At 36.8% G+C, this 16,134-nt stretch overlaps 1 protein-coding gene across 1 annotated transcript in view; it reads left to right on the forward strand.

The window, feature by feature from the left end:
• The first annotated feature begins 11,952 nt into the window (after positions 1 to 11,952).
• Positions 11,953 to 16,134, forward strand: part of LOC127441591 (kinesin-like protein KIF2C) — a 31,456-nt gene continuing 27,274 nt past the window's right edge. Inside the window, exons 1-3 of the mRNA XM_051699175.1 lie at positions 11,953 to 12,160; positions 13,274 to 13,309; positions 13,580 to 13,643. The gene's annotated coding sequence lies outside the window, so the exon portion shown is untranslated. The remainder of the gene's footprint in view (positions 12,161 to 13,273; positions 13,310 to 13,579; positions 13,644 to 16,134) is intronic.

Genomic DNA, 16,134 nt, shown 5'->3' on the forward strand with positions numbered 1-16,134 from the left:
GTGCCGGCTCAAGCCCCAGTGATTTTCACACATGATGGTTGGAGGAGATGGAAGTGCCATATCATGAATAATGTTTGATTTGACAAAGCAAAGATTAGATAAAAATCATACACACAATATAAGCCAGTCCTCCAGCAAAGTTAATAACTTTTTTACACATTATGCACATACATATACACAACTAAACATACATATAATATAATATACATTTTATAAACAGCAAGATTTTAGGTATAATGTATTTGAAACTTTATTATTTATAAGGGAAAGTGAATACTTTAGGCGCTCTGACAGGTCACCATTTCTCATCATGTTTATCATCATGTTAATAAACTTTTTGAATTCAACAATTCATTTTAAATCATCCCGCGGAGTAACAAATGAATTGTTATAAGTACAAATATTCCAAGCACTCTCTCGAGATATATGATCAAAATTGCATGCATAATAATTATAAAAGTATTAGCAAAATGCTGTTTAAAATAATCGCTTATTGACTTCCACCTCCATCGAGTTCCATTATCAGCCTCTTACAACATGCTAGACATTACTTTATATTTAAATGCATTCATTTGGCAGGCGCTTTTATGCAAAGCGACTTATAGTGCATTCAAGGTATACATTTTATAATTGTATGTTCCATAGGACATTATTATGACCTTGACATTACTAACACCACTCTCTACCAGCAGAGCTACAGAAACAGCTAAATAAAGAAAACATATTGTAAGGTTGACCTTAACTGTTTCCATGACAACAACTAAATTTTGTCACTGATTTAGACTCCTGAATAAGCAACAGAAATAATAGCTGTCAGGAAGTATAAGATAAAAGATTCAAGTGCGGAGAACAATGATCAGTTCATTTAACAAACAAAGTTAGGCTGGTAAAGCTTAGAGAGGGGAATCTGGCACCGACTGCAGCTGGAGATGGATGGTGTGTTCGTAGGCTTATGTGTGTAGTGGAAGTGTAATGTAGATCCTTGAGGTATCCTCTGTAGAGTAGTATGTTCGTAGGCTTGTGTGAGTAGTGGTCGTGTGCGGAGCAGATCCAGTGCAGTGAAGCATCACTGAGGGGAACTCAGGAGAAGGTAGAAGGTAACCACAATCCCGGCACACACAGCACAGACTGGTAACCAATACACAGAACACGATATAGGATATACTAGGGTAGTGGGAGAGAGTGGTAAGTAACAGGACTCAAACAACAATCAAGCAAAGAACACAAAACAGAGTGAGGTAGATATAACCGTGACAGTACCGTTGAGACCGGTGGCGATCTTTGACTTCTTAATCTGAGCGCTAGTCCAGAGGAGGGCTTCTCTAGCTATCCGCCAGGTGCGACGGCACCGTTGGATAAAGGCGTGTGCGGACGGGACCTGAGCATCAGGTTCTTAAGCAGGGAACAGAGGGGGATGGTAACTTAGGCAACACTGGAAAGGCGATAGCCCCATAAACGACAACGGAGAGGAATTGTGGGCATACTCAACCCAGGCCAAATAAGAGCTCCAAGAAGATGGATTACAGAAAGCGACGCAACACAGGGTCTTTTCAAGCTCTTTATTAGCCTGCTCCAGCTGCCCATTAGTCTGGGGATGGAATCCAGAGGACAGACTTACAGTAGCCCCCAGCTGTCGGCAGAATTCTGCCCAAAACCGTGACACAAACTGGGGTCCCCTGTCAGAAACCACATCAACCAGGAGGCCATGAATGCAGAAGATGTGATTAATTACTTCAACCGCTGTCTCCTTCGCTGAAGGTAATTTGGGGAGGCGAACAAAATGAGCCGCCTTCGAAACACAGTCCACCACAGTCATGATGACTGTGTTGACATGGGATGGGGAGAACGGTGACAAAGTCCATGGCAATGTGGGAAAAGGGTCTCGAAGGGACTGACAGTGATTGGAGAAGCCCGGTCGGAGGCTGACAGGAAGTCTTGTTAGAGGTGAAGACAGGGCAAGCCGACACATAACGGCGAACGTTCTGTGCTAGTGATGGCCACCAGAATCATTCTAATGAGTGCCTGAGTATGTGCAGCCCCTGGATGACATTGGACGAGTGGCCCCACCGGAGAACGTGTGTCTGGACTGACCGAGGAACGAATAACAGACCCGTTGGGCATCTGGTGGGCAAAGTGGTATTACGCAGCACGGAACAGACTTTAGTCTCTACGGGCACCATCATTTCCCAGGACACCATGCCCACCACCCGGGAGGCGGGGAGGATGGTATCCGGAGGGGTGGTGGAGGTCCCGACTTCAAAACTTTGGGATAGGGTATCGGGCTTGGTGTTTTTGGAGCCCAGACAGTACGATAAAATAAAATCAATGTGGGTAAAATAAAGCACCCAATGAGCCTGTCTGGAGTTAAGACGTTTAGCTTCGTGGATATACTCCAAATTCTTGTGGTCAGTCCAGACCACGAAAGGTACCCCCGAACCCTCTAACCAGTGACGCCACTCCCTCAAGGCCAACCTGACAGCCAACAACTCCCTATTACCAGCGTCGTAATTCCATTTGGTTGGGGACAGAAGGTGCGGAAAAAAGGCTGTGATAGGACAGCACCGACCCTGACCTCTGACACATCCACCTCCACCACGAACTGACGTGAAGTGTCAGGAGTACTAAGAATGGGAGCAGTAGTAAATTTATCTTTCAATTAAGAAAATGCGGCTTCAACCTTCGAGGATCAACAAAATTTGGTTCAGGTGGAGGTGAGATTCGTCAGGGGCGTGGCGAGCTGGCTGAAGTTTCTAACGAAACGTCGGTAAGAATTAGCAAACCCCAGAATCCTTTGCAAAGACTTGTGGGAATCTGGGGTTGGCCAATCAGACACCGCTTTGACCTTAACAGGGTACATGCGCACTCCCTCAGATGAGACGATGAAATGCAGGAATGGAACAGACTGTGCATGAAAAAGTCAGTTCTCTAGCAGTCGCTGGAGCACCTGCCCCATGACATGGTCCTCAATATTCTGGGAGAAGATCAGAATATCATCTTAATAAACAAAAACAAATCAATCAACCATGTCCCGAAGCACGTCATTCGCAAACCCCTGGAAGACAGCGGGGGCCCTGACCAATCCAAACGGCATGACAGAATATTCAAAATGCCCCATATGAGTGTTAAAGGTTGTCTTCCACTCATCGCCCTTCCTGATCCGAGCCAGGTGATAAGCGTAGGTCCAACTTCATAAAGACAGACGTCCCCTGCAAGAATTCGAAAGCTGAAGACATCAACGGCAAAGGATAACGATTCTTCACCGTGATATCATTCTGCCCCCGATAATCAATACGGAGGACAGACTTACAGACTTCTCCATGAAGAAGAACTTTGCCCCTGCAGGGTAAGAGGAAGAGCGGCTGAGACCGGCTGCCAGAGAATCAGTAATATACTTATTCATGGCCTCCCCTCGGGAGCAGAGAGCGAATACAACCGACCTCGTGGAGGAGAAGTCCCAGGGAATAGATTGATTGCACAATCGTATAGGCAATGAGGAGGAAGGGTCGCGACGTGGGACCGACTGAACACCGCCCCCAGATCATGGTATGCCACAGGTACACCGGATAAATCCACTGGTTCATCCTGAAAAGACACACATGACTGGACAGGAGAGGCAGCAGATTTAAGACAATGGGAAAGACAATAAGGATTCCACGAACACAAAACAGAGTGAGGTAGATATAGTCAGGGAATTAATGGCAATCAGGTGCCGCTCAAAGCAAGCTGGAATGATCAGTGTTACCATAGAAACAATCAAGGATCCCGTGGCAATGCTGATTACGCGAGACAGTGACACCTGAATCAATAGAGAGAACATGTAACCACAAACTGAAACAAACCAGCAAACTCACAGAGACAGCTACTGTAATGAAAATCAGCACATCCCAAGCTGTGTTTTTCTATCAGCACACAACATGCACATGTATGTGATGTGAATGTGTACGAGTGGAGAGGGTACTTATCCTGAATGCATATATACTGTGGTGAAACCACATGTTTTTTAAGTTACCTTAATGTCATTTAAAAATAGGCAAGCACAACGGATAGACAATTGCAGAGATGGGACCTCAAATAACAAGATGACAACTTTATCCAAGCTCATTGGATGCCTGTTATTTTCCTCTGATAGATATATGGGTAATCTCATGGGAACTGCAGAAAACATTTATAGATCTGTTCAGCTTCAGATATACAGTGGGGTCCAAAAGTCTTGGTCCATATTAAAAATCTGTGATTCAAAATCTAATTTAAACCTGGAAATAAACAGCACTCTTTTTGAACACTTTTGAAACATTTACAACAAAGAAAATTTCAGATGTAAGACTGTGCACTATTTCTAGATTTAAGATTAGTCAGTAATCAAATAAGCACATTAATGACATTGACCATGTTCTTTCCTTCGTAGAAAAGATCAGAATTCCTTGCTTCCGATGAAACACTCAAGATGCAGTTTGGAAGGTTCTCAAATCATGCTTGTATAACATGGATGGATCTAAATGTTTTGTACAAACTGAGCACTCAAAATGAGTGCATGATGCCATTAAAGCAAAAGGGGGACATACCAAATTTTTAAAATAAACTTTTCACTCAAAATGTTATGCTAATAATATAATTTATAATAATTAAAAAAAAAAAAAAAAACTGTATTAAACTAGAAAAAAAATGCTAAATAAAAGTATTTCCACAAGTGGACGTTTGAACCACATTTTATGATTATTAGTCAGACATCTCTTAAATAGGGAAGAAGGAAAGGCACATAAATGTCCCTCATTTTTATTTTTGAATTTATGGTTTAAAACAAAAATGGCTCTAGCTATAAGCACAGAAAGCACTTTAGGTGTTTGCTTTGCTGATTAGGGAGATCCATCAGTCTGTGTTAGTAATTTAAGCATTCATGTATTTAGGTTTTCATGAGCGTATGCTCCCTTTTCATCAGTGTTCACATACAATCCCCACAGGGGCCAACCACTCCTTATCCTGTGCCACCGTCCTGATGTAATATGAGCAGCATATGGTCCTGTAACCGCCCTCCCCACAAATGGAAATTCTAAGCAAGAATCATGTTGGCAACTGCCATGTATTATCTCATACACTATTCATGTCTTACTCATTCAGTTATTCAGAGATAGTATTGGTGTTATTATATCAAGGCCCTCACCACAGGACTCCAAATGTCAGTTCTATTATTTCTGTCTTTTTTGCAGCCACTGCCTCTACTTGCAAGTGTCAAATCTATTCATCTGTTTCTCATCTAGAGCGAGCAAATGGCTCTTCTGAGTGCGCTTGATTATTTTCATGCCATTTTGGCAATTTGACAAAATATATATGTTTTGCACCATTCCTCATGTGTAGTAAATGTGCCTCCAGTGACAGACATTGCACATGTGTGATGCAGGCACGCATAAGCAATTAGGTAACTTGAACTACTAAGTTTCTTTCGTATAGAGGTCATTTTGTACGTATAATGTAAATTCAGTGTTCATTTGTTTCAGTTAATTTTCATTTGCTATACACATAAAATCGTAACTAACATAAATTACAGTAAAGTGTTTCAGCAATTGAATGGATTTTCACACAACTGTCCATAAAAATTAATTGAGGGATTTTAGTTTCACTTTTTGACCTACTGCAAAGTATTTTTGGACAAATAAAAATCAGGCTGTGTTACAGAACTGGAAAATCCTTTTAAATAAACAAATCATGTTTCAAGCACAGCCAAAATGAACTTTGAGAGTGAGCTACTGGGAAACACCCTACTGCCTACCAGAAACATGGTGAAGCAGGTATATCGCTATCAAGTCAAGTCAAGTCATTTTTATTTGTATAGCGCCTTTCACAATACACATCGTTTCAAAGCAGCTTTACAGAAGATCAGGCATTAACAGAAGATAAAACTGTAATATTTATAATGTCTTATCAGTCAAAAATCTCTGCAATGATGCAAGAATCCCACTTAATGTTTTGGGTTATTACCTCTGCAGTGTAAAAGACTGTTCTTGTGATATTATAGATTTCACTTTAACACACTTCAGTAGTCTGACGTTAGACAAGTAAATGGCAACAAGCAACAGAAGTCTCACGAAGAAAGTACTTTTCTTTGAAATGAAATGTAGTTTTTTATGCAGCTTACTATCCTCTATCATAATGAAAGTGGTTTCATTATCATTGGAGGTTGTGAATGTGCTTTTCACATCCTGTGCAATAGGGTGTGGCAAGAATCCTGCACAGTTGCTATTTGAATTCTATGGCATAAACAAAAACAAAAAATATTCTTAGCAAAAGTAAGATTTAAATAAATATAGTTTAAATTAGATTTATTTTAATATGCTTAACTTTGCAAAGTATAAAATGAGTTCAGTTAATTCTAAAGCAAATGTAGGCTAGTTGCTTTGCCATTTACCACACAGTATTGTTTAAAACATATTTGTTTTGTTTACTAAGTTTTTAAATTTCATACTCCTAGCTAATTTTAATCAAAAAAAATTTATTCTGAATTCATTAATATGTACACTACTTAAAGATTACTCAATTCACTTTGATGGACATTTCTCATACAATTAAAATGAGTAATTCTTAAAAATAGACTGAAAAATTTTTTGGAGTGATGAATGTTAAATTCCACCATGTTTTTTCCATTAAGATTTTAAAAAAATATTTAAAATGCTGTACTGACTTTTTGAAGATGTTAAATGTGAATTGTAACGCAATGACAGCTCCCAGGTTAATATTCATAACTCCAGCATTAGAATAACAGCACGGTCAAATGTTTTAGAGCTTTGAATTATCCAAGGGATATAACGCTTTCAGCATTTTTGCATAGGCATAAACATGCCTACTGCAATTTTTGTGCAGTGCACATTTTGGAATTACACAGCAGGCGAGTGCAGCTTAGTTAAAATATATGATGCTACTGCTGTGAGCAGATGATTTCCCAGAACAAAGACAAAGTTATTAACAGTCTTTTTACTTTCTATTACTATAATACATATAACATTTCTATAAAACATTAAGCCAAATGGGGAGAATGGGGGCATCAGGGGTGGGACAGAAGAATACAACTTCAGCCCGAAAGCTGAGGCCTCTTGCAGCATATGGGAAGTGAAAGACTGTTAAAAAAATAAAATAAAATAAAATAAAAAAAAATGAGGGGAACATAATTCTCATAATGTGGGGACAAATTGCAAACTACTAAAAGTTATTATCTGCATAAAGGGAAAGAATAACTACGAACCTTAACAAGTTATTAAAACATACAGATGAGTTAAAAAATTCACATAGAAGACATGTGATTCAAAATCTAATTTAAATCTGGAAACAGACAAAAATTATGATTTTGAAAAATTTTAAACAAAGAAATTCAGAAATTCAACTTAATTTTTCAATTAAACTTTTTAAATTAAATTGTTACACTGATAATTTTTAATAAAATAATTTATTAAATGCAAAATAGGAGCATTTTTTTTTTTGTTTTTTTTTTGGATTCTGCCTTTTGAACCAAAGTGTATATACTGTAAATAGCTAAAATAATAATAATAATAATAATAATAATAAAGCATTAAAATGTTTAATTATCTGCTTAAAATGTTTCATTAATTGCTTTGCATGCAACAAGTGCAAATACCTAGAGAATACTACAAGGATCTAAAAGCAGAGGGTGTGTGAGTGCAGTCATTTCACTAGATGAGAACTCTTTTATGATGAGGTGAAAACAGTATGAAAGAGCAATCTGATTCCACAGTTGCATGGGATAGAAGGGAATGGCCTTGTCCATTTCCCCCCAAAAGGTTATGTAATAAAAACATTAGCAGTTTAATATCGGAGTGCAGATCATCTCTTCATTTTTTTTTTTATTTTTTTTTTTTTTACTGGCTTTTATATCAGCCATGTAATATTTAACACAAACTGGCTTGATACTGTGATCAAGGGGAAGACGGTAAGGTGTTTGAATTAATCTCATCAGGGATGGGCTAAATACAGTATGCGAATCCAAGAGGTACAGTTTCTTATTCTTTTGTGTCTTGTTAGAACAGTGTCTTCCCTCCTTGTCCAGGAATTTTCAGGAAAAGTGTAGTGCAATTGCAGAAGGTGGTGTACAGTTCACTTTCCTCTACTAGCTAAATTTGCTCTTGTTTGCCTCAACAGTCCCTCTAGTGGGTTTTATTGGTATTTCGACTGGAAAATAGGCAAGGTTGGCTGAGTAAACAGTCATGTTTATCAATACATGTATGTATTGAGAGGAGTTTGTGTGTGTGTGTGTGTGTGTGTGTGTGTGTGTGTGTGTGTGTGTGTGTGTGTGTGTGTGTGTGTGTGTGTGTGTGTGTGTGTTTTAAAATTCTAAATAATAAAATTATCCTTTGTTTCCAAATGCATCCATCCCCAATTTTCTTGTAGCAAATTTCTTTAATGTTTGTGCTTCATACCAGTTGACCACTTTTTAATAAATAATGTAAATGTGCTAGTTATTATCTGGCAAGCAAATACGGAAGACTGAAAATGCATATGAATTTATATTTACCATCTTGTAAATAAAATGTTTTTTCAAAGCCACAGTTGTATGTACTGTTTGTGTTGTATGTGTGCTGTTTAAACATTTAGAAGAATTGGCACTAAACAAATTTATTAAAGTTAGCGCTAAATATACAACAACACTGAGAAAATCAAATATTGTTCTGGAAGTCCTTTTGCATAATACACAGATAAATGTCTACATTACACACACACACACACACACACACACACACACTTGCTGCCTAATGTAAGGAATTTACGGAAAGTTTAACAAGTAACAAACACTTGTCTAGTGAGAAAAGAGGCGAAAAGCTTGTATTTAGAATAACTCTTTCTTCTTCCACAGTTAAAAGCATTGTTCATCCAAAAATGAAAATTCTGTAATTATTTACTCACCCTCATGTTGTTCAAAACCCATTGGACTCTCTTTCTTCTGTGAAGTACAAAAGGAAAAGTTTTTTTCTCCATACAATGAATGGTGACTGTTAGTCCCTAACATCCCTTTAAAGTCATAGGGTCAGGATTTTAAAAGAAATGTCATACAATGAAAATTTGGATGGCATAATAGCAGACATTTTTGCTTGATCATTTGTGACAATGGGTCTATCTCATAAACCATTTTCCTGGAACACATGTGTTTGTTCATGTTTTTTTTTCCCAACAACTATGTGAGGCACAAGGTCTTTTAAACTTCAACGGTCAAAACAGAGAAAACAGATTGTATTTACAATAGTATCTTGTTTTGGTCTGAGATGAAAAACATCCCTCCTGAAAAGACAGCTTAAATCAGCGTGAATTTCCATTCTGGTCCACACTGGCCTTTACTGGTCAGTGCTAGTGGACCAGCATAGCCAACACATCAATATCGAAAACACAATTTATTCCAGTAAATTTATACCAGTGTGATGTACAGTATCACAAAGGATTGTTTACCATCCTCATGTTATCAGCACAAAGGAACTAATGCACACGTTGAAAGTGCGAGAGTAGGCCTAAATCTGCACTGTGTGAGAGAAAATTCAAATTCACAGATGACTGCACAATATTAAATTATATATAATGATAAATACAATGTTTAATGATATGGGAGAATATTTAAAGGTCCTGATGATGCCAAATGTAATATCTGACTTCACCAGTATCTATAGGATGGCAAACATTATTTTACTGGACAAGCATTCAATGCCAATAAAATGTATTTTTGAAGAAAATAATGTTTTGTTTTTTTTTGTTGTTGTTGTTGTTTGTTTTTTTAATAAATGTAATTGGGATACTATTACTATTTTAAAACTTATAATATTAATTTTAAATATTTAAAATATACATTTAAAATATGTATTGAACATAATTCTGTACAGTATTGTCTGTATTTTCTGCTGAGCAGAACTATTAATATGTATATTTTAGTGTCACCATTGCCATCTGCTGGGTTTTTGTCCCAATCCATCCTTGATGGATAATTTGACATAATGAACAGTACTTTAAGTTTTACAAGTAAAGGAAGGAACAGTTCTCGGGTCCCATCGGGCCCAGGTCGGATTGCAGACCTCTACCCACACCTACCATATTTGTCTGAAGATATGGATGTAACCACTGGAGTCAGTTGGATTACTTTTATGCTCCCTTTATGTGGATTTTGGAGCTTCAAAATGTTGGCACCCATTCACTTGCTTTGTGAGGACCTACAGAGCTGACACCTTAATTTGTGTTCTGCACAAAAAAGAAAGTCATATACATCTGGGATGCCAGGAGGGTGAGTAAATCATGAGAGAATTTTCATTTTTGGGTGAACTATCCCTTTTATCCTGCTTTGTAATATAGGCCACAGATATGCTTATTTTGTTTAGCAGTGAAAGCAGACAAAGAAACATCAATCATATAAAGAAAGAAAGTATAAGAAAAAGTGAATTAATCAAGCAGGCCTCAATGTGATGTTATGGTAGAAACACTCACGATGGCTCATCAGCAAACTCTATCGTGACTGTGTGTAGGCTAAGCTGTATGCAATGAAACAAATTCATTCGTTTTCAAAAAAATCAAATATACTTTGAATTTTGTTTTTTAATTTCAAAAGAAATAGGCAACAACAACAAAAAAATGTGTTTATGATTATTCGTTTTGTTTGAGAAGTTAAAAAGTAAGAAATTAGCAAATTTTTCATGTTTATTGCTGATGGATAAAAAATGAATTACAAAGCTTGAATATTTGATTTGCACACGTGGGTGGGTCTGAAACGCGATTCGTGAACATGACCTGCCATTTGTCCTGCCTCAATCACGTCCATCAGAATAAGAGTTAAATACGATACAGCTCCGCAGATGGATTAATCAAATTTTTATTAAGACCATTAACATTCTTCTAAACGTTGCATATTTATTACAACTCTGCGGTCGCTTGTTAAGCAGCCAGACAGTGGATATAACAAGCTACTACTAACCAAATGAAGGCTGCAAAAACTCACTATAACGATGCATCTCCAGTTTTAAAAGGCAGGGTATATATTATAAAATGTTGTGATGCAAATTACCAAACATAACCACTAATTTGCACATTTCTATACATTACAAATTACTAGACTTCCATTAGTGGTTAGCCTACTGTTTAATGCTGTTATTTAACATAAAAGCCACAAATAAGACCCTCCTAAATGCTTTAGAATAGCGGGTCATTGTAGGTGAGATCAGTAAGCCAATAAATTTACTAAAATTACAAAAAGCCATAGCAAGCGATACTGAGCAAAATCATCAATGGCAATACAACAGCAATTGTTGACTATAAGTCTAAATCTATAAAAGTCAGTGAACCTCAACCTTTCTCAAAACTGTGTTGCAGCGGCAGAGCACATTAAATAATGGGCAAGCCAAATTCAAAGTTATTGTGTGCGTATTAAATTCTAAATAACTAAAGATCTCTACTACTGTGGCTACACTGTAAATGATTTCTGTTGTTTTCACAGTATTATTGCTGTATTATCAGTGAAAGTTTACTGTAGAATCAGTTTACAGTAAGTTGCTGTAAATTTGATAGCTTTCACAGTATTATTGCTGTATTTCCAGTTTTGTCTTACTGTAGAAACTATTTATAGAAAATTTGCTGTCAATTTATGCTATTCTTTGGAAAAAACAACAGAGCTGGAAAATAATTACAATAATCTTATATTACTGTTAAATTGAATACAGTAATATTCCATCAGACAAGCCCGACAGAGGACGTTTTTCGGTTTATTGTGGTAATTTCAGCTTAGGCATTTTATAAAACATCGTTTTATAAGGTAACCAATACAATAAGGCATTCAGCATATAGTTAAAAAAAAAAAAAAAAAAAAAAAGTGAAATATTTTATGTGCGTCAGAATTGCGTGTCTTTACGGTTGCCAGATTTTGTTACAAACCCAACTAATCTCATAAGGTTATACACAATTTTGTGGGTGGGAGACAGGGTATGTAGTCTCATCCAGTGATCAATAATATAGGTAAAATAGATTAAATCAATCCCCATGAGATTTTATTTTTTACTTTGCTTTCTATTTACACACTTAATTACGTAAAGAGCGGAATCGCACGGGATATACACCTGGCAACCAATCATCTAAACGGCCAGCCCGCCACGAATTTTCCTTGCTTCAGCCTGAACCTTGGAGGACCGTGAACCAGGTGAGCGCTAAAATGTTGTTCAATATCTTAAAATTGTCTATTTCTATATATTATTATTTTTTTCCCCAAATGTGAAGATATTCGTTTTACCATTAAATTCTAGGTGGTGATTTTTTTAGTTAAAAGGTAGCTTTAACTCTAACATTTTAGCCAGTTAGCCAAATACTTGTTATCACAAGGTTCGCTATTAATGTTAGTTAATAATTTCAATAATTTCAAGTTTAGAGTAATCGAAATGTTCTTGTTTGTGAACATTTATTGTGTGTACAAATCGTGTGCGTGTGGCGTATCGCGAGGCCTCATATACATCGCTCCTACACCTACAAGGCTGTGTTAGAAATCGCCCTATTACACTTATGTAATGCACGATTTGAGGGAACAACCATTTGTAGTGTATTCAGTCATATTACACATTTATAAAGAGTATACAACCGATGTACACTTAAAGGTTAGTGAATACACAGGCAGTGAAAATCGCGCCGAAAGAATTCCCGCGTCTCGGCAGCCCTTCAGACGTTCACAGGTTCGATTTCGCTCACTCGTTTTCATTCACTCCTTCAAGTGAACTATATTAGTTTTCTAATGTAGGAAATACATAACGACGGCATAGGGGGCGATTTTGGATACAGCCACAGCCTACAGACTGCGGTTAAGTTAGTTTTATATTTGACATTCGTTTGATATTCGCCAAAATGGCCATTATATTCCCCATTTTTATCACTTTGGGTGCTTCTCATTTCTTATTTGTGCATCCTCGTTTCCTTTCCTCGCGTCTTAGCTCCATTCCCTTAGGATGCGAGGGAAGGATACACCTGTGTGTCCTCCCTCATGACTCCTCAGGAAGCTTCCTCGCTCCTCATTATACAAGTAATAAATGAAATAATCAACAGATTAAATAATTAATATAAGCATTCAATTATTTCATTTACAAAAATTATGTTAACTTTATTGCTATTTTTAAGTTGCATTTAAGTTGTTAGCTTAACATTTCTGGTCTTTGAAATTTGTTTTCTTTTCCAATTATTTATTTATTTATTTTGACTTTATATTTTAGAATTATTTTGCAACCTTTTTATATGTTTTAACTGATCCATGTTTCTCTTTGTTTTACAGGTAAAAATCTTTGGTGAAGTCACCAGATATGGATGGGTAAGTACTGTATCTAAAGTTAAAATATGCTTGGAAATAAGATTAGAAATGCCTTTCTCTTGCAAAGTGTGTCAGTACTCTGTAGAGTCTGTTCCAGAGTTTGTCAGACATGCTAAGGAACACAGAAATCTCGCAAACCATAGATTCTCTTGTGGAATTTTCCAGTGTCCATGTAATTTCAAAACTGCAGTTGGCCTTCGTACACATATGTATCACAACTATCTCTGAGTAGGTCTAAGCAGTGTTGAATATGTTTTTCATTTCTTTCAGCGTGCATGTAGTTGTTCAACATTGCAGCGTGCTGATGAGTATCGCTTCTTCGGTTAATACAGAGGTAAGTAATGTTCAACTTTTGAAGAACACATTAAAATTCATAAAATGAGAGCAGTTTTAGCTCTGTAATGGCTGATTTATACTTCTGCGGTATAACTTTTGTTAAGAGTGCCAGAGGTTCTGGGTTCTAATCCACCCTTGTATAGTTTATTTTTATTTTCATCAGTGATTGTATATCAAGAGCAGGTACACGTTTGGGTGCATTTTGTTTTGTGATTTCAACGGAACGAATAGAGAGTCTCCGCAATGGCAATAGATTGAAGCCTCGTCTGTACACGAGCCACTGCTACTAATAAAAGTGGCAATGAGCACTGAGAAATGCATAAATTGTATTAGATACAACAACTCAACAACTCAAGCTGCAACAAAAGTCGCTGTCTATTTGCCACCATCACTGCTGCTGCTTCTCTGACAATGTACACAATAAGCTGCTTCTTCAGCTTTTGCCTTGATACTGTGGGTTACACTATTAACATGCCCGTTGAGACTGGCTACTAGCGGTCTGCATGTGTAATTGCACGTTGACACGGACAACAACACAGAAGTATAAATGAAAACCGACGCGTAGCCTACAGCGTAGAGGCTATGGTGTAGGTCCAACGCAGAAGTAAAAATCAGCCTTAACATAGATCGAGGAGATCAGGGTCATAGAATTTAGTTTAAAGGTATAGTACACCCAAAACTGAAAAAATTACTCACCCTCACATAGTTTCAATCTCATTTAACTTTAACAACACTAAAGGTATTTATATAGTTTTGGCACATCTCCTGGTTGAGTGTATTGTGGTTCCATAAACTGTAAATTAAATGAAAGCTGTTTATCATATTGATGTCAGTCAAGATGTAGTGTAACTCAGTTTTTGTGTTTTGTTCTCTATAAGCAGCAAAAATCTGGGATCTGCATTGGCCCTGCTGAGTGTGGAGAGTGTTTTACAGTTTAATGAATTTAATTTTAATAAAAGTTTTTAAATGGACTTCTGAGTGTTGTCGTAATTGACGTGTGACATTTAATAATCAGTAATATCACTGTGTAAAATATTGTTTGCAGACAAGCCTTTATATTTCATTCTTTTTTTAAACATTTAACAGATCGTAGTTAGTTATAATCTGTGGTTTACTGTAAATATATTTTTAAAAAACTACCGTAATCAGTTATACTGTATAGTAACTTTACAGTATTTTAAAATACAGTGGGAAAAACAAGAACTGTAATTAATTTTACAGTATAAATATACTGTAAGTTATTATACAGTATGCTGTGAACTACTGTAGTCAGATTTACAGTAATGTTACCGTGGAATAAAATACAGAAGCTTGCTGGCTATTTGTTGCCAGTAAGTTACTGTTGATTTTACATTTAAATATTTTACAGTGTATAGTGGAAATTATACATTTAGATTGGGGATGTACTGATATCACTTTCTCTTACGATCATATTCTGATATCTGAAATCTCAGTATCAGCCGATACCGATTCCGATCCAATACTGCTGTTGTTTTTTTTTTTTTTGCATAATCAGATTAGAATATCTTTACATCATTGTGTGAATCTAATTATGGGTACTCTTTTATATGTAAAGAAACACAAACCTCTAACTACAGATTATTTCAATATAAATGTATAGCCTATTAAGAAAAACTTTATTGTTAACTAGTCTACTGGACAATGTAGCACCAAAATTAACAGAAATTCCAGTCTAAGTTTTCAGTAGAAAAGAAGCCAGTTTTCTTTGCAAATTTTTTTCAACCGTACTTTAAAGGATTCAGATCTCTTTTTGTTCGATTTAGTTGTAAGATATCAGTCCACTTTAGATTCACAGTTATTTTTGGAACTCATTCAACTTAAATTTTGTTATATAAAAAAACCAAAAACAAAAAAAAAAGCCTAATAATGATAATAATAATAAATAATATTATTAGTAGTATTATTATTGACTTTTAGAATTTCAAAAATACAACAGTAATATATTTCAGTCGTGCACATTTAACTTTAAAACTCACACGCTTTTATTTTGACGATCCTAACACTCCACTGCTGAGTGACTCCAGCCAGGTCTCCTAAGCAACCAGATTGGCCCGGTTGCTAGAGAAGGTAGGGTCACATGGGGTAACCTCCTCGTGGTCGCTATAATGCGTGATTCTCGCTCTCGGTGGGGCACGTGGTGAGTTGTGGGTGGATGCCGCGGAGAATAGCGTGGGCCTCCACATGCACTACATCTCTGCGGTAAAGCACTCAACAAGCCATGATAAGATGCGCGGATTGACGGTCTCAGACGCGGAGGCAACTGAGATTCATCCTCCGCCACCTGGATTGAGACAAGTCACTACTCCACCACAAGGATTTAGAGCGCATTGGGAATTGGGCATTCCAAATTGGGGAGAAAATAAAAAATAAATAAAACTGTTCAGTTGGTGGGTTGTTGGCTAAATCCATTAAAATATAAAATCCTTGGCAGCATAAACATAACATAAAATAAATCCATGGTTGCTTTA

Source organism: Myxocyprinus asiaticus, chromosome 5 (genome assembly GCF_019703515.2).
Source record: "Myxocyprinus asiaticus isolate MX2 ecotype Aquarium Trade chromosome 5, UBuf_Myxa_2, whole genome shotgun sequence".
In the NCBI taxonomy this organism is placed as follows: Eukaryota; Metazoa; Chordata; class Actinopteri; order Cypriniformes; family Catostomidae; genus Myxocyprinus; species Myxocyprinus asiaticus.